This window comes from Blennius ocellaris (genome assembly GCF_963422515.1).
Source record: "Blennius ocellaris genome assembly, chromosome: 10".
In the NCBI taxonomy this organism is placed as follows: domain Eukaryota; kingdom Metazoa; phylum Chordata; class Actinopteri; order Blenniiformes; family Blenniidae; genus Blennius; species Blennius ocellaris.
Genome location: NC_137659.1, coordinates 6,437,697 through 6,464,780, shown reverse-complemented (window position 1 = coordinate 6,464,780; position 27,084 = coordinate 6,437,697). Strand labels below are relative to the sequence as shown.

At 41.8% G+C, this 27,084-nt stretch overlaps 1 protein-coding gene across 4 annotated transcripts in view; it reads left to right on the top strand.

The window, feature by feature from the left end:
• The window catches only part of ptprfb (protein tyrosine phosphatase receptor type Fb), a 189,074-nt gene that overhangs the window by 5,374 nt on the left and 156,616 nt on the right, over window positions 1-27,084 (top strand). For all 4 annotated transcript variants that reach the window (XM_080503638.1, XM_080503637.1, XM_080503636.1 and 1 more), the window contains exon 2: window positions 24,280-24,484. The gene's annotated coding sequence lies outside the window, so the exon portion shown is untranslated. The remainder of the gene's footprint in view (window positions 1-24,279; window positions 24,485-27,084) is intronic.

Sequence of the window (27,084 nt, the reverse complement as noted above, 5' to 3'; positions counted from 1 at the left end):
CCCCTGCATTTGAGAAAGTGGAAACAGACGCGCGGCCTAAAAATGGCCCACGCCACCACCAGGGCTCTTTTTTTTTTTTTTTTTTTATCCATTCCTCATGTGATTTGTTTTTACCTTGAAATATGGGCGTGCTGCAGAGTGAAGTGGGGAATATGGGTGACATTGTGAGGTCAAACGTTAGGTTAATCACTTCTGTCTGTTTTTCATTTAGGGAGAAGGACCTCCTAGGTCCGCCTATGTCTGCTTTTGATTATGCAAGCTTATTTTTTCTCTAAGTGGTAAAGCTTTTTTCCTGAAGCCATTAGGTGGGAATAGCAGCTGCCGTCCATTGTCTCTGTCCAGACCTCGAGACATTAATGCACTTGTTCTGTTTTAACTGATGCAAGACGATAGGTTTTACTTAAACGGATCCAGCAGCCTTTTGATAAGGCCTTTACCTCACTCTTACACACTTATTACAGAATGAAAAGCTCTGCTCCGTAGCAGGAGGAATAAATTGTTTTAGGAAAAAGACGCAAAGACTGACACATGAAAGAAGGAGGTTGTAATGTGACGGGCCAACCTTTTATGATGCAAACATGATTGACTGCTTTAATTTTCAGCTTCTTGTTTGCATAACTAAACAAATTGAGGAAACGGTTGTGACCTCTGGTGGCATTACGGCTGATCACCAGTTGAATTTGGCTGAATATCCGTTTATTTAGGGACTTAAGCCTCATTTTCAAGTGAAAATGCAAAACCTTTGTTGTATTTTAGGGGTTCTGTAAGCAACTCTTTTGGAAACATCCTGACCCTGTCTCCATGTAAATGCATAAAAATGCAACTTTCTGAAAATGGAAACGCTGCTATTGTGCATGCACACCACGACCATAGTGAATAGTTATTTTGCGTGTGAATAGATGGATAATAACATTAATGTTTGCCTCTGTTGTGTCGTGACTCCCAGTCCATATTCTCCTGGGCCTTGGTAGTTTTATAGTTGATGGTCACTTATAGCAATCCAATGTGGTTTGTCTGGTCTGTCCATATGAATGTCCATATACACAGATTATTCATGTTTACAGTGTATTGTTTTGTGAGCCGTGTGTGTGGTTTCATTACAAAAACAAACAGCAGCAGTCACTTGTGGCCCAACATAAAAACATCGATTCCAAAAAACACATTGCCATGTAAATGCAAAACTTTTCAGAAATGAAAATACAAAAACGATACATTTTCACTTGGAATGTCATGGAAATGGGGTCTGAATCTTCAGGATTTCAAAATCTTTTGTTCTTAATATGACCAACATGCAAATCTCCTACTGCTGGTTTTGCTTTTTCAAAGGATTCCAACTGAATATACCTTTGAGATCATCATACACACATTATGCAGTTAGCTTCCCGTCGGTATGCACAGCCAAGTCTACAGCGAGGCGGAGGAACTCGTGCTATTCATCTGCCGCCCTTGTGATGTGCAACGCTCCTGCTCGGTTCTCACCACACAGGCCATCTAATTACAACCTTTCACGACCAAACACGACGTGAGCTGTTTTCTCTTGTGATGGTTTTAAAAAAAATATTTAGTCCCATTTCCCCCCCCCCCCCCCCCCCCGTTAAATACCTGCCTGTTTGCTTGTTTCACATGCCTCTTCAGAGTGATTGTGTTCATCGGCTCTGGAATGGCTAAAGGATGGAAGAGGATCAGCTTGTTTATGTCTAACGGCAGCGCTTTCAAACTTACAATATCGTCTGGTATTACTAATGCTTAAATATCAGTGGTGGTATGTTTAGTAAACTGGTGATAATGCTGCTGTTAGCTCAACCCTGTGAAAATCAATGATTGCTCTTGTCCCTACATGATAATTACAGTTTTGTGTATGCTTGATGAGGTAGGTGCTTACTCATGATGGTGACTCCGCTACTGTGGGAAAGAAGTTTTCACTGCACACTGTGTGCTCACTCCCTGCAGTGCATCCTTGTAAACACGCCTTTTTTTTTTTCTTTAACTAATTAGTCAATTACTTGATTAAGTGCTGATCAACACAGAAGTTTGATAATTGATTATGTGGGGATAAAAAAAACAACAACAGAAAAACCCCCTGCTGCTCCAGGTGTCTGAAACGTGAAGAATTGTGTGCTTTTCTCGTTTCTTTCTAGACTTGTTTGCACAAAACAAGCCCTTTTTTTTAACCCCCCCCCCCAGAACTCACCCTGGGCTTCCAGAATCTATCAGAGCTAACTAAAGGGCTTGCGCCGGCCTCATATAGTGGGAATAATACAAAATCAGCGTGGCCATAAGGTGCGTGGCGACAACAATAAATGGAACTGATGGACTGTGTGCAGATTGATGATAACACGTGGTCTCGCGGTGTAACAATACACCGTACAGTCGGGAGTTGCGTGTTCGCTGCGATGAATCAAATAGTTGACCGTGCAATTTACTCAATATCTGTGAAACAATAGAGCCGAATGGCCGCTCATCTGAGGCGACGTGTCCCGGTTTGACACTGCACGTGCTTGTTTTTGTCGTATTCGACAGAGCTGCTTTTGTTTCGCGTGATCCTGCTGAGAAACCACTTGAAACGGGACAGAGCTCCGCTGTCTCACTCTCAAATATAATACTTTCATTCTTTCATAAAGTCGAGTGTCATGGGGAATTGAAAATGGAAATATGGGATTGGTTCGCAGACTTTCCTTATTTTTTTGGTGTTGGAAAATACATAAAATCATAATGCTACTGTAATGCATCAAATCCAACTGTGAATTTTATGAATCATTAGAGTCCAAATAGCTTTTTGTCCTTTATGGTTGCCACTTGAGTGCTATTACCTCTTTGGGTTGCGACACTAACATAGACTGTGTGGCTTCGACGTCGAGGTTGTAACTCTGCAGACAGTTTTATCACAATCGTGTCCGTTGGTACATGTAGTGGGTGACGTGACAGGAACATGTGACAGGCGTGCGGGACCTCAGCGCCTTGACGGTTCATGTGCCCAGTCAGCAGAAGTGCACAGATGATGCACTCCTTCATTTCAGACAAACGCTGGATGGGGACAAATGGAGCCACGGTTCAGCGGCTGATGTCATCCGTTCTGCTTGTCATTGTTCTACCTTTTCTTTTCAGGTTCTCATCTAATTAGAGCCAAACAGAAACTCTCTCACATACACACACACTCTCAGAAATACACACGTTGGAGCCTGAATTGATGCATAGCATTACATGAAGGTCAGACGTTCAGCCGTCTTATCAAGCTGGATTAAATGTCATATACAGAGATTAAACGTTGACTGGTGTTGCCAATGAGTCAGTTTCTCACACCGAGCTGGGCCTTGAATTTCAATTTTCACAAATGAGCGGTTATATTAGCTGAATTGGTGGGGGGGGGGGGGGGGGGGGGAGCGTCCCTTTTGCATTTAATTCATGTCCAATTGTGAAACATTTGAAAGTCAATCATGGAAAGCATGACTTAGCAAGTTTCATCTTGCATGCCTTTTTTCATTGCGGACATGTCAGCACGCTATAGCTTTTTCCTGTGCTTTTTTTTTTTTTTTTTCTCTCTCTAAAAGCTCCTTTGCTCAAGGGAATGTCTGTCCAATCCATTACCACTTTCGGTTATACAAGCACACACAGATTTCGTGTGCACTTTAAGGTGCAAAAAACATGCCGGAGAAAAAACTGAGAAAAAAAAGTAGGATTACAAATCAGCATTAAGTCACTTTGTCAGGACACTCACAACGTTGCTTTTATCTTACAAAAGCAGTGAAGGGGAAAAAAAAACAAAACTTCATGGCTGACAGCTTGATGCATGACAATTTTGAGAAGCCCGATGATTCGGCGCTTGTGTTAAGTAACTGTAATTTTGCTCAGAGCGACTCGAAAGAAATCTATAACCGGCCATGTGTTGATTTGTGGAAAATTGAAGGATCTGACTTTGCTGTTAGTGGTGAATGGTAGGAAAGTGCATGCCTTGCACTCCCGTCTGCCCCGTTGATACAGCAGATGGATGGGATTTTGGGGTGTGGGGGTGGGCGTCTCTGGCAGCGTGGCACAGGGATGGCAGCTCACCAGGGGCTTTGGCTTTGAGCACCTACGGCGGCGTCCTGACAAATCCTTGATGCCATCAGAGGCCATTAGTGATGACGGCATGTCACAGCGGACCTCATGTTGAGTTCACGAATAAATAAAAAGAGTAAATAAATATGGCCTATTTTATAATAAAGTCACTCATGCCAGTCTGGAGATTGAGTCCCCATTTACACGACGACATGTTAAGTGAAAACGATGTCGTATGGGTTTTGGGTTTACACGGCTACAGTCGGAAAACTATGTCTGTTTTTACGGAAATGACAGGAACGCTGAAAACCATGTAGTAATCATGCCAAGAATTGGCGCTGTTGGCTGTTTTTTTTGTCATGAAACCACGCACACATCTATGCAGAGAACAGTACACTCTAAAAATGAACAATGGAAAAATACAGATATTCTAGTGGAGGACCAAGTTGGAGTGTTATTATTATAGTGACTGTGAACTATAAAACTACAAAGTCACAGGAGAATATGGACTGGGAGTCATGACACTCTGGAGGCTGCCATTATTGTTGTTGTCCACTGAGCATGTGCAGAAGAACAAGTGAATACAGCCGTGGTGCACATAAGGATGCAGCAATCCACATTATTTCACCTCCGATGCCAATACCTGAATTTGGATATTTATCTATATACTGATACTAATCCTATACCAGAGCTCTTTGCTTTAATATTGTTGTTATTGTTGATTTTATATGAGGCTGTAATAAACTTCTCTCTACAGGCAAGTATGAAATGTACGAATGTATGCATGTATAATGTGAAAGGTAAAAGGAAGCAGTACAAAACAATTTTTGTTAAATTTCTTCCATTTCCACTGAGATAGAGTTAGAGTATATAAAAAAAAAAATTTGGGTACCTCCCTCCAGACAGAGAGAGAGTTGGAGCATTTTTTAAAAAGTAGCATTTTCCCCCATTTCCATAGAGTTGGGAGTATTTAAAAAAAAAAAAAAACATTTTTCCCCCTGTTTCTACATAGATGGAACACGAGCACTTTCAAAAGACCATTTTTACGACAACGGAGTGGGAGCGTTTTCAAAAAGTTGCATTTTCATTGGCTTCTAGCAACGTTGTTGCATAAACAAACCCACAAAACGCAACAACAGTTTTCATTTTCACATGGAAACGTAATGTAAAGGGAGCCTGTATTAAACTCCTCTGTAAACTACTAAGAACTCACCGGAAGTTCATAAAAGCTACAGAAGATGATTCAGGCATGCTACAGATGGACTGATGCAATAACACATGGAGCGGGCGAGGTAAAAAAAACAAATGAAAAAAAAAAACAGTGCTGTAAATACCTAAATTACATGCTGTCCAAATCCCATCTCCTGTGTTGGACTGTGCTCAGAGACTGTGTGGAAAACCTCCTCAGCTACTGTTGTGACACAAGTGAAGACAAGTGACTCTAATAAAACCATGTAATGCAATAATTCACTGACTGAATTAAGAACTGAGCGATGCTTAAAAGAGCGCCGTTCCCACAGTGATGTCGAAACTGCACAGAAATAGGAATGTAAATACTGTAGTGTGAGGCCACTTTACTGCAAATAATGTCCTCTCGGGGTTCTGGCTTGGGCTTTTAAAATGGCTCTTTTTGAACCGATGAAACTTCAAAAAAAATCATTCCACTTTGACCATAAATATGAGAGATATACAACTATGTGCTTCCTTTGTTTAATGCGGCGCTATCAGTTTGAAAAAAAACAAAAGAAATTGCGAGGGGTACTCCAGTGCTTGTTATATAAGTCCACCCACTGTGGTGTTATTTGAATTAATCACTTACTATTTAAATTTAGAAAATTGCCAAGAGAAAAAGCCGCAGTGCATCACATCTTCCATCAGGGACGTGTTTTATTGCTCCACTTCCACTTCCCGCGCCGTGCTGTAATAAGGAACGAAAAAGCTCTGGAACTTCTTGAACGGGCTTTTAATAGAATGTCTTTGCAGTGGCCAACATGATAAGTCGTTTCCTGTGTCCTGTTTAGGTATGAATGCGGGCTGCCATAATACAAATGACCCGGCGCATAGTCGCACATTACCAGCATTCATCAGCCTCAACAATAAGTACATTTCAAGGTTATGCACTGCAGCGCAGAGCTGAAGTCACGTCGAATTTTCCTAACGGTAGTCAGGAAGTGATGGAACATCACAGCGTGAGGTTACAGAGTGGTTTAGCTGGTCGAGGCAGGGGAAAGTCATTTGGCTGTGTCTGCACTAAATGGAATTTATTGTATATTTAATGTCTCTGGACATGGGATAAAAGGCTGTTTTCCATTTCGACAAGGTTATTTTCCCACATGGCACTTTCATGGGTGTGGCTGACCCTCCTCGGTAAATAAATATTTATTTCTGAATTTATATACACCCCAAAAGACATTTACCAGAAGGGCCAAAACCACAGAACATAGCATTTAAGGCTCCTCTGTGCTTAATGGAGGACTGAAGAAGACATGTATGAAGTGTCACACAAAATACATATATTATACAGGACAAAAACATGAATATAAAATGCACATTAAAATAAATGTGCAATGAAAAGGACACAAAAGCCCTGAGGGATGACACCTGATCGTCTCTGCCTCCGTGCCTGATTCACATCCAGAAACTTGGATTTAAAGTGATCCTGGTTTTGATCCATTGCAAGTTTCACATATTGAAGCCCTGAAGGTTGCAAGCTGCCCGCCCAAAGGAGGTTTTATGAAAGCACATTTTAAGTCTCTAGAGATCAGCTCAGAATAAATGAGACATAAGTCTCGGTTATGTCGACATTTGTACATTTAATGACGGTATTAAAACTGTCTTTTTCCAAAATTGTCAAGTTGTGTGCGCTATTTGCTTCTATTTTTAACGCAAAACGTATAGAATGAGAACTCAGAGTGCACTAGTACCACTTTTGTAAAGACTGAATAACAAGTACCAATAGTAACGTTTAGCTACACAAAGTGCCAATACCGGCACTTATTAAATAATATAAAGCCTAATGTATGCTCTATTTGGTTGTATCAGTGGTCTTTTACAAATATATGCACAAGTACTCCATTCAGTATCGGACCCGATATCAGTATCGCATCGATACATCCCGAGTAAGAAACATTGGCGCTGTCTTTGGACATCCATCTATTTTTTTCACACATTGCTTGTTCAATTTCGGTTCCCAGTGAGGGAACTGACTATCACAGCAAATGACAGAATACACCCTGGAGCTGTCTGCAGTTCAGTTAACACAGAGAGACAGACCACCATTCTCACACCTAACGACACTTTAACACAACATGCATGTCTTTGTATTCTGGGAAAATCCATGAATGAGGAGAGTAATTACCACGTAGAAATGCCCAAACCTGAAATCAAACCGGGGTCTTGTTATTGTGAGGAAATAGTACTAACGACTATCCTCATTGTTCACAAGAAAATAGTTATAGAAAAGTGGAATTTTAGCAAGATTTCAGATTATGTTTCCACAGACAGAGTAAAGATTGTTGAAGTGAACAATTTCTTCTCTTACCTTTCTAAAAGCTTGTTTCTTTGTGCTGTGAGATGACTCCATTGACACTCGAAGGGCGACTTCTCACTTGAGGTATCTCACTAACTGCCACAATTGCATAGATTTAGACCAATTAGATGTTGATGAGAATGCTTTCCTTGCGATCACAGCCACTTAGAAGAGCTGATTTCCTTTTCTTTTTTTTTTCAACTTCCAAACATACTGTATATCCCGTAATTGTGAAACTGCCACATTAACATCTTGATCTCACTGTAGAACTGCCTCATTCACCGGAATCAAAGCAGAAATCTCTGTAAGACCACTTCGAGGTTGATATATGACACTCTCTTACCTTTCCCGTTGTATACCTACAGCGGTAGTGTATTTCTGTCCAGTGGACTGGCAGTGGTGCACTGCGGGGCTTATACTGTCACCTTCATCTTCATCTTCTAAACCTGGTTATCGTCAGCTCTGAGCTTTCTACTCCCATAACTTGATTTTCAGATCTCTTGGCCATAGTTCAAACATTTGCCACCCTTTTGTTTCCGCCTTTCCCCGGCAGAGTCAGGAGGACCCCATGGGCCCGGCAAGGTGAGATCCATGCCGCAGCTCCTCTAAAAAGCCAGTGATTCATGAGGCTGGCTTCCCAGTCCCTGGGGCATGGAGGAATAGCTGGCATTATCTTCTGCAAATGGGTTTGAAAATGCTTTTGGCCAGGTTGACCAAGGCTGATTTATAGCTCGAGATACGCTCAACGGTTAGGCTTTCCTCTCTAGCATGGGTATGAGGCCCCTTACCACGGCTGCATGCCGAGACACGTCCGCAGACCTGAGTCTCCGCTCACCGACTGTGGCAGTTTTTAGTTTACTCTGGCCATTTTTCAGCACGCTAAAAAAATACTGGCCTTAATGTATGACAACAAAGTTGTTGGGTCGAAGTAGTCTATTGTTCTAAAAATGTCAGCAGAAGGAGATGCAGTTTTTCCACCATTATCTTTCTTTGTCAACGCTCATATATAGATATGAACCTTATCCTTGACTTGAAGTAGGAGCTACTGTCAGAGAAAAAAGAAATTGCCTCCTGAAAATTGTTCCTTTTCTTCTTGAATCTGAAAGGAAAACTGCCGTTTCTGAAACAGTGTGAAATAGTACACTTAAGCACTCCTGGACTGTTAAGTCTTGAAGAAAGAGTCTGCCTCGCATGTTTTCCACTCTTTAACACGCTTTATTTCCGTGTATGAACTTTCAAGCCTCCCACCACTTCAGAATTTCTTCCAGCCAGGTAATGTTGCCTGCACTTTTCCCCGAGATAATTAATTGACAGAGCAAATGGAAAAAAAAAAAAAATATTTGCAAACGCTTGAGCCCCCTGGAAATGGCGCAGATTTATTTAAAGCCTCCAATTGTCACAAGACAATTAACGGAGCAAACAACTTTCCTGAACCGTCGGAAGGGGCGAAGAATTTCCTAGTCCTTTTTAAGTCGAGCAGACTCCTGTCTGATTCCCACACCGTTTGCTCTGTGTTGCGCAGAGGCAGTTTTATGTTTCACACGCAAAACGGGTATCAGTCTCATCGTTAAGTCAACAAGGATTGTGCAGAAAAACGAAGGGGATGGCGAGGTAATAGTCATGACTGAATATAACCCGTGCATTTTCACGCCGAGCAAGTCCTTTTTCTGTGATTGTGCCTTTTCGCGTCACAGCTGCAGTGCCTCGCAGGGCGAGGGGGCGGAAAAAGTCAGATTGCAAACGGGGGGTTGCACAAACTGGATTTGACTGACTTCGTGAACCGTCCAAAATCCAATCTGACAGAGAATGTTTCAGCCAGCATCACCTGCTTCTAGTTTTGCACCCCCCCCCCCCCCCCCCCCCCCCACCACTATTACAAAATCCCTAGGCCTGGCTCAGCATTGTTATGCAAGGTCTGCATGGAGGCCGGAAGAGAGCTCACAGTTTGTCTCCTGAAGGAGCGCCTGGAACTCTTCAGAGGATCAGCAGCAGTAGCCTTGGGTATTAATGAGCGACGGCTAAAGCCACTGTGTTTTAAGAGGTCTCCACACGATGTCTGTCCAAGCTATCAACCATCTTTTAAATCTCCCGAACCCCTCCCCTTCCTCCATCAGAAAACCACCTTCTCCAAGCTGCTTGTTAATGTTTCTAAATGGTGTACTTACAAGTGGATTATTCGAAAAGGCCCTGTGTCAGACAGATCTTTATCTGGTGGCTTGGCAGTTCGACTCTGAATCGCCGGGCTTCCTGTCCCTGCATGTTGATCAGCTTGTTTTTCTCCTCCTTTTCTCCCTTAAGTTATTTAGATCCTGTTTAAAGTGGTAACGCATTGTTTGCCATTTGCACAGCGTCGTTTTGAAAATGAAGTCTGTTTCCACAGAAACTGTGAAAATGATGTAGTTAGCATGTTGGGCCACGGGTGAATGCTCTTGTGTGTTTTTTTTTTTATAATGAAACCACAAACACATGCATGCAGAGAACAATATGCTATAAATATTAACAATGGGAGTACACGGATATCCATATGGACAGACGACCAAGTTGGATTTCTATTCTGTGTGACCCTCAACTATAAAACTACCAAGTCCTAGGAGAATATGGACTGGGAGTCAAGACACACTGGAGGCTACCATTGTTGTTAATGTCCATCTACTTGCACATGTGCAGAAGAACTATTTACTATGGCCATGATGCACATTCGCAGTAGCAGCGATTCTGCCTTCTCCATGAAGATGGGGCCCCAGAGTTTTCAGAAAGTGGCATTTTCCTCCTGTTTACATGGAGACAGAGCCTTTTCAAAAACATGCGCTGTTGTAAATGTACCCCAAAATACAGCGTTTTTCATTTTCACTTGAAAATCATGCATTAGTCAATGCTAGGAAACTCCTAATTATTCCTCTTTTGTTTTTCGTAAAGAAAAAGTGTGACATAGTCACGACCAGCTGTGTGTATTTCTCCCTTATAAATAGAGGATATGATAATCTTGTCCATCCTGGAACACTGTTATGGACCATATTGTGTCTGTGTTATAATTATTTTTCTATAAAGGTGTCCTTGAACCTCTCATACCTTGAAATGTGTCTGTTGGGCATGTTAATGTAAGTAGGTTTTTTGTTTTTGTCCGAACGCAACAACTGATGAGGGCTGTGAAATTAGTGTTGGGGCTTGAATGCACTCGTGAGATAAAAGTAAAATGCATTTTTATTGTGCTTCTGAGATATTATTTGATATTGTTACAATCTCAGAATAAGTATGTAGGGTATTTTTCATTTCATTCAAATCAGATCGTCTTGCTGGTTTCTTGGGGAAAGTCAGTTTGACTGTGGTATTTTGGAGATAAGAACCAGCATAAGTAATCTTTTGCAGGAAAAAAGGAGCACATTTATTGATTAGTATTACTGTTTGGCTGGAAAATCACATCAGAAAAAAGTTTCCAAATGACCCCCTGTGTGGCATTTTGCTGTTTTCTGTGAAGATTTTTCAAAGTGGATTGGAAGACTGATTGATGGCGGTGTTCAGGGGAGCTTTTCATGCATGAATCTCCGAAGCGACAGAGGAAAGACCTGCTGAGAATCTGACCCAAGTAAAGCGAAGAAAGCTGTTTAAGATTGTGTTATCTTTTGTTATCGGACGACAAAAAAGATTGTCCAACTTTGATTTAAGAAAGCCCGACGCGATACATCAGCAGCCTTTACAACTGCTTTCCGACGTTTCTTGTTTTCTTGCAGTTTGTTGTGATTGTGGTGACACCTTGCCTTGTTTTATTTCCTTTTTAGAGACGTTATAGAAATTAAACTAAGGTAGCAGAACGACATATGCTAATACGAAGCTTCATGGCCAGAACGTAGTCTGCTCATTTGCTTGCTTGCTAACTCTTATCTTTGCTTTTGTACCTGCAGAACGCCGTGGCTCTTTGATCTGATCCGTGAGTAACGATCAGGCAGACTTTATCTGTCCAAGTACCGCAACACACAAACAAGCATCAAAGCTCTGTTGAGCAAACGGTGGAAGTCGGTAAGATTATAGTAATTGGAAAATTAATTGGCCTCCGAATGGACTATTTCTGAAGTAAAGCCTCAAAATGGCATCTTATAGAAAATAGTAAACACAGTCGGACATAGAATAGTTAAACTGACACTGTTAGAATTTGGGTGTTTTTCGCAGACTTGCTCAGATTAACAGTGTTTTTCTTTTTCACAGCTTAAATTTGTCAGTCACGGTCTTTCCAGTCTTCCTGGTTGGTTGGTTTGCATTATGTAAAACTAAGTGAACCCAAATGTCGACGCTGCCATTGCCGTCAAAGAAATTCTGAAGCATTCTCTGCATGTCAGCAGATAAGTGATCCCTGAGTGGGTTTGGCGGAGGTCTTGATGGAAGATGATTATTAAGCCATGCTCAGACCTAGCACCTCTTATTTTGATCCACGCACTGGCCTTTTGATGCTGGCTTCAATCCAATCTGATATATAAAATCTCTTATATAGTACAGCTCCATTGTGCACAGATAATGTAAAGTCAAGTTCTAACTTAAAGATCATTAAAGGCTTTCAGATTCTTTTGGACAGCTGCATTGTGGCTATTGTTAACCTTTTATCTTGATAGTTCCACATCATTTTATTTTACTCAACATCAGGTTTTTTTTTTTTTTTTTATACTACATTATTACTCAGGAGTGTTAGTTTGGCTCTTGTGCAGGGTTGGACCTATTTTCAAGGCTGCAGTTCCCACAGAACAAAGAACAAATGAAGAATTGAACACCAGTAATCGTCTGTTGACTGTAACCACGGGCATCCTGCTGCCGTTACTGTGCTCCGTGCAGGAGTTGCAGGCTTTTAATGGAGAACTATTGAACATTCTTGACTTAAACTTGAACTTGAAACTGTTTGTTTACTGCTGATATCGATCCGTCACAAACAAACCAAGGGAGAAAAAAAAAAGAGGACAGCTTAGATTGGCCCTCAACGTGACTCGGAACGTTCATCTGACCGCACGACATTATTCCTGCATCGCAGCTTGTCTGAAGTGGCGTGAACATATTGGTATTTACAGATCTGCTCATCGTCGACTCTCCCACTGAAATATTTAAGCAACAAGGTCGAGAACATAGGGACTCTCTCCCCATACTGAGCTGTAAGTGTAGTAATGCGTCTGCTTTTGGTTGGGAATCAACAATCTGGAGTCCTCTAAAGTGCCAACAAACAGAAAATGATTTATAAGATAAGCAGAAATAATTTGTGGCCGTCTGCATATTCATTGCTGACTTGTCCCATTATTCAGAGCCTCATTTGCATTTTAAGCAGCATATCATGGTCAAGGACTGTGTGTTCTTCCTCCCGTGTACCACCGGAGCATTACAATGAGTTTACCCTTTGAGGGAAGTGATGGGCTTATTGATTAGAGACGGGTTGACCTGCGTTGGCAGCAGATGAGCAGCCGCTCGCAGCCACCTCTTCAAAGAACGCCGGCACCGATTGACCTTGTTCAAACAAAATTGAGACGGCTAAATCATTAGCATTTATTTAGTAATCATGTCCTAATATGCAATAATAACTTAATTGGGTTTGTCAGATCAATGGATTTATATTACTGCAAAGCTTTAAGGAAAGAGAAGCTTTCAACTTCCGATTTGTGTTTTGCCAGTTATCTCCCTCCCTCAGGCTTTCATCTGCAGGAATTCCTTTTTTTTTTTTTTTGTCACAGATGTTAAGTGCAAGTGAATGTTTGTTGGTAATATGTCGGTCCATCTGGGATGTAAAATATGCAGCTTGCCTTGCTTTGGATGTGTGACGACCTAAATATTAGCAGCAAGTGTTGCCGCTGTGAGTGATTGTGAAGCATCTTAATGACTGGTGATGAGCTCACATCACCCTCGGCTTTCTGACACATTTAAAAAAAAAAAAAAAAATGCTCTTTACTTACGAGCTAAACTCTTACAGTTCTTACATGTCAAGCAACAAGTTGAAGAAAAATATAACTTGTAGCACATTGGTATTATTTGATCCAAAAATTGACTTTCAGGGTTGCTTTGTGCAATGGAATTGATTTATTTTACATATTCTAACAACATCCTTTTTTTTTCTTTCTCCAAGTGAACATTCTTGACATACTTGTGTGAATACATTCCACTCTGGAGCTGTTAAGCACCCCAGGCCTCAGAATGATGAATTCATTGTTGCCTCTTCTCCACTCTTGCATCATTTAAAACTATGTTTAAAGAACACTGTGGCATTTTTGCACATTTTAGCCCACCCTGATGCATGCTCATGCTGTGTGATGTAGCGGCTCAACAGCAGCAGCAGCACTTATTCCCAGCCAGCATTCTGTTTTTGGAGCTGGCGCCTGCTCTGTCACCCGGTGCGTTCAAACACCCCTGGGAATCCCCCAAATCGGGACTTCAAGAAAAAGTGAGGAGCGCGAAGTGGGCAGTCATGCTTCGCTTGGTGGTGATACTTCTGTTTGCAATCTTTGGCTGAATGATCCGGCTTCGCTGTGTTTAAAAGAATTGTTGCTCAAGTTGTGCGGACTCAGACTGTGGCCCCGATTCAAGAGAAAATGCATCTTTTTTGTTTCAGAAAAGTTTTGTGTTTCACAGCAACGTTTTAAAGACGATGCTTGTTTCCACCGAGCTACTCGTGCATGTGCAGTAGCAGTGCTTCAGAAAAGTGGCATTTTCCCACGTTTCCATGGAGATGGAGTCAAAACATGATAGAAAAGTTCCACCTTCGAACCCATGTTCAAAAAGTTAAATTTTTTCTTGTTCAGATGGAGACTGAGTCGAAACATGTTCAAAAACTTCCACTTTGGAAGCCTAAAACTTGGAACTTGAAACTTTGAAGAACTATTTACTGCATTTTGCATGTAGCAGCCATTCTGCTGCCATGGAGACGGGCTGTTAGCAGTTTCAGAAAGGGTTGTTTTTGCCTGTTTCCACAGAGATGCACTTCGGGCATTTTTGAAAATGTACACCTTGGAAGCCGTTTTCAAATGTTGAGTTTTCACTGGCTCTGAGCTCCTGATTCACCTCAGGTGTGACTTTCGAAGACCTGCAAATGAAATGGCCACATTTTTGTTGGTTCTGACAGTACATTTCTGCAGCCATAAAGTACCACCGTGACAAGCTGTTGACCAAATGAGAACAAATGGTGTTATTGGATTGTAAGTGCAATTTAAAAATCATAACACTTTGGGAGCATTTTATCTAGTGCTGCAGTTAAGCCGAACATACCCATATGTGAATTGAATAAAAATCCTGTCAAGCCTGCTGAGTACCATATAAAATGCCCATAACTGAATTAGAAGCGGGAAAAAAAAGAAGCTTTGAAACGAATAGTTCCCTCATCTGCATGTGATGCATTTCAAGGTTATCTCTGCCATTAAGGGTTGGGGTGGGACTGACACATTGGAGTTCCCGCTGGCTCCCAAAGAGCGCCGCGGCAGCCACGGGACCTCGGCTCAGTAGGTGTCTGTCCAGAGGCTCGTCTCCCCTCGAGTGCGCCTCTTTAATGTGAGCATGTGTTTCTTTGCATTAGGAAGCTCGACAGCGCAGCTGCCATTTGACGGGGCCGTTTAACAGGCCGACGCAGTGTTTGTGTGTGTGTGTGTGTGATGCTGATGCAGGAGGATCTGTGTGTGTGTGTGTGTGTGTGTGTGTGTGTGTGTGTGTGTGTGTGTGTGTGTGTGTGTGTGTGTGTGTGTGTGTGTGTGTGTGTGTGTGTGTGTGTGTGTGTGTGTGTGTGTGTGTGTGTGTGTGTGTGTGTGTGTGTGTGTTTAAGACTGGATCCTTCAGCACACGTCAATAAAAAGCCAGGAATGATGAGGATTATGTTGCTCATGTCAATCTTGCAGAGTGAGGAAAAGTAAATGGCAGTTCCGCCTGAGGACAGCATCAAATAATACAGTATCTTGGCTGTGGTGTTTGTTATGAATCTTCATAATAAGGATTAGATTCATCAGCAGGTTTTGACTAGAATCAATTGTCCTGTCACTTGGGGCCACTTACTCTAAAAAAAAATATATTTTATAGCCTTAACATCTGCCCAACCATCTAAATATGGACCCATCTGCAGAGTATTGTTAAAAAAAAAAAGTTATTTTCCCCCATTGATGCTCATTCATTATTTACAGCATTTTAATTATCATTCAGTTGTGGTATTAGCTATCAATGCTTTCCCACAATTACCTACTTTTAAAATTAAGAATGTTTTGGTGAGAATTCCTCTGGATGAGTATTACTCTGAGTTTAATAAATATTTTTTTGTTCTGATGATTAATTGCGTATAATCTCACAGGCATGTTCCATCAATGAAATGAAACCAAACCCAGCATCTTGTGTGTGAACAGCTTTTTGCGTGCGTGAGTTGTTTTAATTAGCGATTCACACACAATGACTGTTGAACATGTTGGAAACGTGGCTGATTTTGTTCACTTGGCCCTTTCAGTGTTCATTTCCTTTGAAAGGTTTGAGTTGATATTTGGCTAATTCCTGTCTCTCATCACTGGCTGTAAGTCCGCGGGAAAGATAGTCAGGAGCAAACAAGGACAAAAAACCCCCCCAGAGTTTTAATGTATTATGCGAGATGGTTTAATTTGGATTGTGTTTTCACATTAGGCTCAAATTTGAATATTGAAATTTGTTCTGACAGCTTCGCCTGGTGCCAGCTCCGAATTAGTCAGAGTGGCACTTGGAGCAGATGTGACATCATGGCCATGGAAAGTGCTGCACAGCAGTGCAAGAGATGGCACCGCCTCACAGCGACTCAATCTCCGGTTCAAGTCTGGCCTCTTTGTGTGAACTATCTGGTTGTGGTCTGATGTCTCTTCATTCAGATAACACTGTTGGTTTGGCATAAAGGAGGACGAGACGAAGGATTCGTTGACACAAAACTTTTGTGGTGTTTTGGTGCTCAGAGCCACTGAAAATGCAACTTTTTGAAAAAGGTTCCAAACCCTTATCCATGTAAAGAGGGGAAATACTGCTACTGCACATGCACTCCATGTCCACATGTCAAAGTGTCTTTGAGCAGGACACTTTTGTTTTGAAACAAAAACGCAAAAAAAACGATGCATTTTCGCTTGAAGCGTCGTGGTGTTAACAGGGGCCAATCAGGATCACTTGATGATGAATTGTCTGTGGTCTTAACGTTGATGGATGGATGAAGAAGTACTGTATGGTGTTTGTTTGTTTTTCACTCATCACCCATGTGCGGATTATTGCTGTGCGTAGCAGATGTATGTGGTTGCCTCTTCAGGAAAATGAGTGCAAACATAAAGCTAAATGGACACACTGTGAGCAGAGCCAGCAGCACCTTGCCTGCATGTTGGCATCGCAGCGTTCTCACACCCCCACATCAGGTCCCGGCAAAACGGATGTGTATGAATATCCATTCTCTGTGATTTTTCCATGTTACTGCCTATTGCATTTACTGAGCAGCCTCTGTTAGGTAACAGGGCTTATTCATGAATACAGCATTTGCTGCAAAGACCAATTAACATTGTGGAGTTGTTAAAAATAATTCATTTTAAATTATTCACTGCCAGTTAAAGTAACACTAAGAGATTCTCCCAAGGACTTTCCCTAAAGGCCCTCGCTTGCCCTGCAAAGCAGCCGCGGTAACACAGCGAATTAATTAATGCATGGATTAATCTGGCAAGTCAAAAAGATGAGTGAATTAATTCAGTTTATGGCTCATTTGACTGACAACAGAATCTTCAGCTTCGCTTTGAACGAAGCTATTAAACTTAATATGTCTCACACATTTTTTTTTTTTTTGGTTCAGTCTCTTGAGTTGTTGTGCTTTTCTTCTAAAGCTGGTAACTTTCCAAAAAGCAACGATCCGGCATTCACACCCACTTGAAACCGTGACTGACTGACTGTACAGAGGTGAGAGAGGCTGAACTGATGAGGCTTTTTTTAGCTTCATGTGAAAAGTTTCCATGTGTGCATCATCATCATTGTAACCCTGAAAAGACCCGAAGCGTGTGCTGTTATACTACTTTTTTCTTTTTTTTTATTGTACCATCTTCTCAGTGGTAGCCAACTTTTCATTCCAGCTCCTATCGGCGCTGCTTGGAACAACTATAAACAATTGGATCACTGATGCAGTCTTAAAACAAGTAGTGAGAATCTGCAAAGCAGGCTGGGTGTCTTTCATCTGCATGGATGCTCCAAACTGACTCAAACCATCTGAAAGTAAAAAGTGGAATGAAGGCATCACTACTGACTTGAGGATTAGCTGTACATAATCAAATTTATCGTAGCCCAGCAGCATGAATAAATTGTACCCTTTTCTAAAATGTGTGTATATTTATGTTTGTGTATAAGTGACATTTTCAAAAAAAAATTATTACGTTAGTAGTGTCTTAGACAGAAGCTTTTGTGACCCATATCTGTGGTGCTAACCTGCTGCTTCACTATTGGTGATGGTGTTGTGGTCTGTGACCATCTGGAAATTAGGGGAGTAACGGTACACAATAATCATGGTACGGTTCGGTACGGTTCGGTACGCAGTTAAGGGGAAAATGGAAAAAAAACCCTGCTTATAATTAATCCAAAACACTTGTTTATTTTCTGAAAGCAAACTTTGGTTTATTCTTCTCTTTGGTTCAGGTGCTCAGTCTACCCACTGGAAGCAGTTTGGGGTTCAGAGTCTTGCTCAAGGACGCTTTGACATGTGGACAGAGCCGCTTGTTAGTGGTTAGTATTCACGCTTCGCTTGCCATTCACAGCCACTTGCAGGGCCTGTTGGGTTTGCCGCTAGATCGAGGAGGCATGGAGCTCCTCTTGGGGATCGAGCGCCTCCAGGAGCTCTTGGTCAGGGTGTTGCAGGGAAACCGACCCGGGTCACCTTTGTCGACCGGCGAGGCATTAGCGGCCTGGCCAAAATGGCGCAAGCGGGCTGTCGCCAGCTGCAGACCCTCCCGGTGCTCCCGGTGGCGTTCTTCTCCAAAGAGAAGAAGATATCTGAAGAGATGTGACACAACGTACAACACAGATGCAGCGTGGGATTTTTCTAACGTTTTGAACTTCTTGTTGCTCATTTGAATTCAGTGTACCTGAGAATATAACCACAACAACCCTCTTTGTAAAACCTTATATGGACCTGGATACCAAGGATATCTTGTGTGTTTGCAGCATTTAACAAAAGAAGATGTGTGCCGGCCGCTGGGTACAGCACATCGATAACGCCCGATGTGCTTGAATTGCAAAACACATATTTTGGCAGCAAAAAAGACACAGAAGAAAGGTCAAAGGCCTGTTGTCAAGTGTTGTATGGAACCAGTTTTTATTGCTGTGTTGGTCAGGATGTGAAATGCCTCATGAACCACCCCAAGATTTGTCCCATCAATCTATTACAAGACAGAGAGAGAGAGAGAGAGAGAGAGAGAGAGAGAGAGAGAGAGAGAGAGAGAGAGAGGGCTTCTTCACAGGCTGCCTGCCATTCTTTCATTGTGGCCCTGTTGGGAATGGTGATTGGATCCCAGTCAACCAGCAATGGATGGATTGGCCCTCCACCAGAATGATTGAGCGGCGTCGCTGTCTATGCACGTGTCTATAGCTTTGTGTGTAGTGGTGTGTGGTTGTGCGTGCTTATCCTGTATGCATGCGCCTTTCTGTGAACAACAGCACATCTGTTTCACGACCCCCCCCCCCCCCATCTCCCCTTCCTTCTCTCTCTCTCTCTCTCTCATTTGAATGTGGAGTCCTCTCAATCATTGCCAGGACTGCTCTGTTCTGCCTGTGGCTTTTGAGGAGCGTACAGAATAGCCTGGTCTTCCTGTGAACAAGTATTCTTGACATAGCCATCAAATTATTATCAAGATACAAGTGAATGCTGTCCCAGTGGAAATTAGCATTCAGGCCGACGCGATCAGAGCATCTGTGGCACTAGATGAGGAGGAATTACAAGACATGGAATTGCAGACCAACTGGCTCCGAGGCAACAACAACATTTCAAGTGAAAATGCGTCGTCGTCGTTTTGGAATAGTTTCGCGTTTACATGGCAATGGCAGAAATGCTGAAAACAAAGCACTAAGCATGTTGGGCCACGAGTTGGCATTGTTCTTTGTTTTTGTAATGAAACCACACACACGGGCAAAGAGAACAATAAACTATAAACATCAACGATGAGAGCGCACAGGCAGCAAAGTTAGATTGGTATGACTGTGACTGTCAACTATAAAACTACCAAGTCCCAGGAGAATATGGACTGGGAGTCATGACAATCCGGAGGCAAACTGTGTTATTATTGTCTTTTTACTCACGCATGTGTAGGAGAACTTCTTACCACGGCCATGGTGCGCACATGCAGTCGCAGCGTTGTGGTGCGCATTCCAGGAAGTGTTGCTTTTGCCCATTTACATGCTGATGGAGCCTGAGCGTGTTTGAAAAGTTCCGTTTTTGGTGGCTCTGAGCAACGTTGTCGTTGTGTCAAACAGATCCCCAAAACGCAGGGGACGTTTTGCATTTTCACTTAGAATTGTTGCTGTATAAATGGGCCTTTAATGTCTTTGAAAAAATTATTAAAGAATACATTCAAAGTAAATCTCAAATATCACCCTTTAAGTAAAGAAAATACTTGATTTTGAGGCCTGTCACTCATACGCGGGTACACTACCTTATATTAGTGTGTTCCTTCTTTAATGACTTGATAATTGCTTTGTCCCTGGTTATTGAGATGACTGCCATGCACTATTACACCAGCTTAATGGTGTGTAACTATTCCTCTTAACAAAGCCATCACTCACAGGTGTTACTATGGTAACGGCTTTATGCAGATGTGTTGTGACCAAATGATAATTGTGCGTCGTGAGGTGGTGCCACATACACTACCTGAGAAATGAAAGCTTTATGAGTTTTATGAGAAGAAAGAGGGCGGCTATAGAAATGTTCTTCTTTGTATGGATGCTATTTATAGTCTTATTGAAATGATTTCTCTATACTATGGGCTGTCTTACTTCTTTTTTTTTTTTCCCTCTCTCCCCTGTCCCCCCCCCATGCTTGAGATTCATTTAATGAAAATTTGCTTGGTCTGTGGAGCAATCAGGAGAAATTCAATCATCTGTTTTTGTGTAGAAGGGCTGAGTTATTACAATCAGTGCTGCTTAAACCTCGGACTCCCTCTTCCCGCTCCCCTTGAGTTGGATGGAAGTTTTTGTACTTCACTGTTTTCCGTTTAAATCCATGCTGCTGATCCTGGCCTTGAAAGGGAAATATGGCAGTACATGGACATTGTGTATTTATCCTCCAGGCAGGCTAATGGGTCCTGCACTTTTGTGGACATTTTTCACTGTGAATGTCTGTGGTTTAAGTGCTGTATGGTGTTGACCTTCTGGTGAAAAGATGTGACGAAGGCCACTTACAGAAGAGGTTGTTAAACATGCTTTCATTTGGATTTGTCTCCTACAGCTTGTGCAGGTGAGACTTGAGGTTTGTACATGTCATATACAGCCTTGGGAACATTATATGCGAGATGCGCCAACAATGCTGCTGTGATCTCTTCAGAGTACTTCTATAACCTATTTATACGGTCTGATAGTTTGATTGTAATGTCCGTTAATAGTATGTTTCATCCATGTTCTTTCAGAGGAACTATAATCCACTATAAACAGCATGGACTTGTTTTAATCTGTCAAAAGAAGCTGCTTTTTTTTCTTTATTTTTTCAAGGAAAACCAAAACCTGCCAGCAAGTAAAACACAACAAATCTGCGGCTTAAGAAGTAACACATCCATACTGTGGAAAAGCACTTGTTTCAGTCAAACAGTCAGTCTTGGTATTTGTATACATAGTTTCTTAATGCTTGATGGTTCTTGATGAGGCAGAATCTTTAATAATCCCAAACAAACTGAATGGCCACTAAAATCAATAACACAATGGAAAACTATAATTGGAGTGAATGAAACATGTATTAAGAGTAAAGACTACAACGACTGCTTCACAGACTAACACAGAATGCCAGATAATTGCAGAGAACAAAACATTTAACACTAAAATAAACAATATTGCAAAGCTTTGAACGAGGGTGTAATTTTGGTTTCAGCATGTTTTAATCAGTCATTTCAGTATTCTGTGTGTGTATATATGCAGGACGTGTATGTGGTTAGATTGCTGCAATTCCATATGGTGCTTTAGTCGTGTTTTGCACCGCTTACTTTTACTACATTTATCAATTCTCCTGCAGCCTGTGTGACTCTGTGCCGCTTCAGTTACCTGACACTTCCATGCACGCACGCACACATGCACGCACACACACGCACGTAAGCAAGGCAGGCTTACTTACCTGTATCCTGTTCCCTCATTAGTCCCTGCAGTATCTGCCCGGTCCCACTCTCTCCCTGCCAGGCTGCATTAAGAGCCGTACTTACTGTTGCTTTCGTCTCTTTGTTACTGATTTGGTTTTGCCTCTTTTTTTTTTTGATTTCCTGTCTGTTTTTGGACTGCCCTTGTTTGCCTGTGAGTTCTTTTTGCCTTTCTGTCACCAAGCTCAATTTATTTCTGCCTCCGTTACCCTTAATAAAGGTGAACTGCTGGAACTGCACATGTTCATCAAACTATTTCTCCTGAGCTGTGGTAATTAATAATATTGTTCATAAATGAATAATGCGTTCCTCTTTTTTAGTTTATTTATAAGTCTATTTCTAATATGTATGATATGCTATGAGATTCCTAAAACAAAGAAAATGTGATTTAAAATTTTCTTTCATGCTTGAAAGAAATTCATGTTCTCCAATTAATTTATAATTTTCCTCAAATTTAAATAAAAAATGAGCAAAGAAAAAACATTTGATGAAACATTCACTCACTCAAAGTGTGTGTTGGCTGAGTTTCGAATGCTTTTTAGTTATGTATATCCATATTTAGCAGCGCGCCCTCTCACTCTCCTGAATGGGAAGCTTTTTTATGCATGGTGACAGTATTTATTTTTCCAAACAACATAGCTGCAGGAGTGAAATAGACCCAGACACCATTTGTTTCCGTCGCCACGCTCGTAATGCAAAAGCTAAATAAATGTGAATTATGTCAGATTTTGTCGTCGTGACATCTCTGTATTGTGCGTTGCCCGCGATCCGCGCAATGTTAGCATCCCTCCGACAAGCACAAATTCAAATTGACAGAAGTTGGCAACTGGCCGGAGCGAAATGCCACCCAAGGACTCGATCTATTGCAGGGCCGCCTCAGATAACAGCGACGGCTGAAGGAAGGGGTCTTAATGGGTGGTATGCATGAACTGCATGTCTCCTGGTGCAACGGGAATCCTGCGATGCAGGACTTCCTCTCCATCATGACGCATAATGTTCCGGCTTTTATAAAAGCGCCAGCAGGTAAACCTGCACTCCCAGTTAATGATAGTCTTCAGTCTTTATCGTAACTGAATTTTTATGCGATATCGCCGTCATTTTCGGCTCATCTTCACTTCTTGATCGAGACGCCTCAGGCCGACGGAGCAGGCCCGTATCATTTGATGAAAAATGTCAAAGGCTTTGTTCCTCCTTATGTTCTTCCCATTTGCACAAGTCTGTTTTCATCCTGTTGTGTTTTAAACACATTAGAAAGAATCAGCTCTGTATTGATTCCGTGGCGCGCAAGCAGCGGGTGTGTGCATGTGCGAATAACAAGCCATTTTACTGTATAAAACATGAAAATGAAGTTAGTCCTGAATATGAACACAAGCTGAATGTGAACGCTTTAAATTGCACCGCTGGGTCTAATTTAACTATAAATACAAACTACTTGTCTGAGATGCAGCTTGGTCATTTTTACAGTCAGTGAGCTGCCCTTTATGTGTAATATATAGACTTGTCCTAATAAATCATTAAAAAAAAACTGCATATAACCCAATAATTCTTTATTTTCTCTGCACAAAGCCGCGCAACGGTGAAGTGGTTCGTCCTCACTCCTCACAGCAGAGTTTGCTTGTTCTCCCTGTGCGTAGCTTCACTCTGGGTACGCATTAGTCTTATGTTATTTGTTGACTCTTCCATCAGTGTGAGGCCACGGTTACATGACATTTACAAGTGAAAACGCAAATATTTTTATTGCGTTTTGTGTGTCTGTGTACATGACAAGGGTGTCCGTTTTTGAAAATGACCCAATTTGTAACTTGAAAATGTTTCAACTCCTTGGAAACAGGGAAATTCTACTTTTTGACAGTCTCTGTGGAAGCGGGGGAAAATGCGACCTTTTGAAAATGACTCCACGCACATGAGGAAAATGGAACTTCTTCAAAACGTTCTGACTCCATCTCTGTGTAAACGGGAACATGCAACTTTTCTCAAAGTTGCTACTGTGCATGCGCACCACGGTTGTAGCAAATAGTTCTTCTGCACATGTGTGAGTAGATGGGCAATAACAACAATGGTGACGTCAACCCAGTGTGTCATGACTCCCAGTCCATGTTCTCGTGAAACCTGGTAGTTTTGTTGTTGACAGTCACCGTAATAACAATCCAACTTGTCGTCTGTCCATTCGATTGTCCATGCACTTACGTTGTTAATGTTTATAGTGTATTGTTCTCTATGCACATTTATGGTTTCATTATAAAAAAAACCAGCACCAACTCGTGGCCTGGCATGCCTCCTACATTGTTTCCAGCATTTCTGCAGTTTCCATCTCATTGTTTCTGTACAAACACCAGACTTATTTAACTCAATGAATATCTTTCTGAATCTGAATCTGAAACGGGGCCCTAACATGAGTACATGTGATCGTATCTCCAGGTTTACCCCGTGAAGGACTGGTGACTCTCTCCAGAGTCTGACCTGGGATCAGATCCAGAAACTTGCCACCCCGAGCTGGACACAGTGGTTTAGAAGACGGGTGGATGGATGACTTTTACATACACGCTGTGAATGTCGTGCTGTCTCAACCCCCACCCGCCCACCCACTGAAGCTTTGCAAGCGCTCAATGCAGTTTTCACGTCGGTAAGCAAGTTACACTTGAGCCTTCTCCAGTAAACGGATTTCTATCTTGTGATGTAAATGAGAAACCTGGCTTTCCTAATTTCATGTTGGGGATTAGAGAGACCTGATTTCCCCAGGTAGGTTTCTCCCGGTGAACGCTGATTACCTCACCACCTCTGCCTGTCACATAGATACACAGCACAGGATAAAAAAAAAGAAAAAAGGAATAAGCGCCGTCAGAAATCTGAAGACGGAAAAAAAATCTAGTTAGCAGAGCGTCCACTGCAGAGCATGGTAATGCTTCTCCCGGTTAACCTATTTACTTAAAGCCTATGTAAACACATTAAAACTTCAAACGAGAAACAGAAACCCCGAATCATCCTCACTATTAAAAAAAAAGTCTTTGCTTGATTTGTTTTGCAGTTTAATAAATATTAATCAGCTTTTAGTTTCCGCGGCTTGCTAAAGGTCAGGCTCTCTTCACTTAGGTGAAAATACAAATTCAAATTCTTTAATCAAGTAAAAATAGGAAAAGTAAGTTTAAAAAAAAATAAAAAATTGACCTTTCTCAATATGTCAGTTGTGAAGACTCCTCCTGAATAAAGCCATGCATTGGGGATGTACTGCAGCGCTGAATCGGCTCCATCAGTGTTCACTTCCAGCCATGTTGGCACCGCTTTCCTTTGACTCAGACGTCACATTCAAGAGGCGCCTTCTCTTCAGGATCAAGCCTCCCATTCTTGATTGTTTCACCCAGCCTCACATCGTTTTTTGTCTCTTTATATTTGTCATGCATAGAATGTCTTGATGAATACACAAACGGATTCAGCTTTTTGTGTGTTGTTGTTGTTGTTGCCTCTCCATCTTTTGAGATTGTATCCTGCTGGTTTTTTTTTTTTTTTTGTAACGGACACAACCTGTTCAGAATGGAAGATCAGTTTTGGGGGCTTTGCATTTTTTGCTTCAAAACGAGGCCTTAACATCTTTCTCATCCTCTTTTTTTTTTCTCAATTCTCCTTGCCATCCTGTTGGTCATCTGTATATGTACGCAAAAGTTAGGCAGAATGACTTTGCTGGCCATGCCATTGTGATAGACTTCACTTTGCTCGATTCTCTCCCACCACCACCACCACCTCCATCCCCTTGACCTCTTCATTAGTGAAATAGGCCAGCCTTTTCTCCTCCCCCTACCTCCAGATTGACAGCATCTGGTCGTTTCCGATACCGGCCGTGAGAAATGCGGCGACAAAAGCCTCCGTCTCCTCCCCTTTCTCACAGTTTGCTCACTTATTTTCTTTTTTGTCTCTCAGAAACCAAGCATGTATGATATCATGTGTCTGCTGATATAACAGAGTGAGACACAACAGATGCTGATTTTCACTCAAGTCAGAGTGCTGTTTTCCTGGAGGAACATAAATCGATTGGTCACCCATCGCTCAAGGAGGGTGGTAATATGTCCTTATATGACAACGGCGCTGTACTCAATGCCATTTTCTCAGACATGTCTTCATGCATTCCTGTGTGGATTTAGGCACATTATGAGAATCATTTGGTGGGTGTAGCCTGTTTTTTTTGCAATGGCACTAGTTTTTCTCAGCTGAGCTCAGTCCGTCCCCCCCCCCCCCCCCCCACTCCCATGCTGCAAACTCACGGAACAGTATGGCGTTTGCTTTGGGTTTATATAAAACATCGTAGGACGCAATGCTTCTTATTAAGGCCATGACTAATACATAAAGATAAAGGAAGAGAGCTCATGAGTGCTTGATGCACTATTCGTCATGCCGTGAGGCCAAGCTCTTTTCTACTTTGTTTCACAAGTGTGTGCACTTAAAGGTGTGAAGGGAATCGCCGCAGTCTTCCAGAAATATTTCCTCCCACTTCAACGAAAGCAGAGGAGAGTTTCCTCATACTCGCGGAATGTTTTTCTAAAGTTTGCGCTAGATGATGTTGTCATTTCGATTGGCTATCATATATTTTCTTTTTGGTTTTATATCAACTCTTAATGTTGATCTTAATCAGGGGTGTCAACATAAGGTCTGTGAACCAAAAATATTTTATGTATGAAAGTACTGACAAACCATGCAGGATGTCTCATTATTTCATTCCGTCGGCTCTGGAGCCCCCACTAGTGGCGGGCCACTGCATGACACTTGGGCGGTTTTGAATATGAATAAAACACTTAATTGTTTGTAGTGACTCATATTTTAGCTAAAGGGAAATAGCAGGCTGTCTTGAAATTGGCTTTCCGAGATTGTGATTTTTATAGATACAAGGTGAAAATACTCTATAACATGGAGCCAAAAAAATGCGGGTTTCTGCTTGTAGGGAGAAGCTTTATTCCATAGCTCTTCAACTGTCAGACGAAAGATTCATTGTGCTTTTGAGCATACAGGAGAAGACAAAAAAAAAAATCCAAGCCAGGATAAATTAATTAGAAAAGTTTGGACTCGTATTGGACGAAAGACGGAGAAAAAGAAAAAAAAATCAACTCAGCTGTGTTGCTGATATGTCATGGAAACTGCCAAGCCAGGCCTGTGTGTTATGATGTGCTTGAAAGCTAAGCATTTTATCAGCACTTCTGTCTCCTCCCTGTATGTGCACAAGCCGAGGCAGACAGGCAA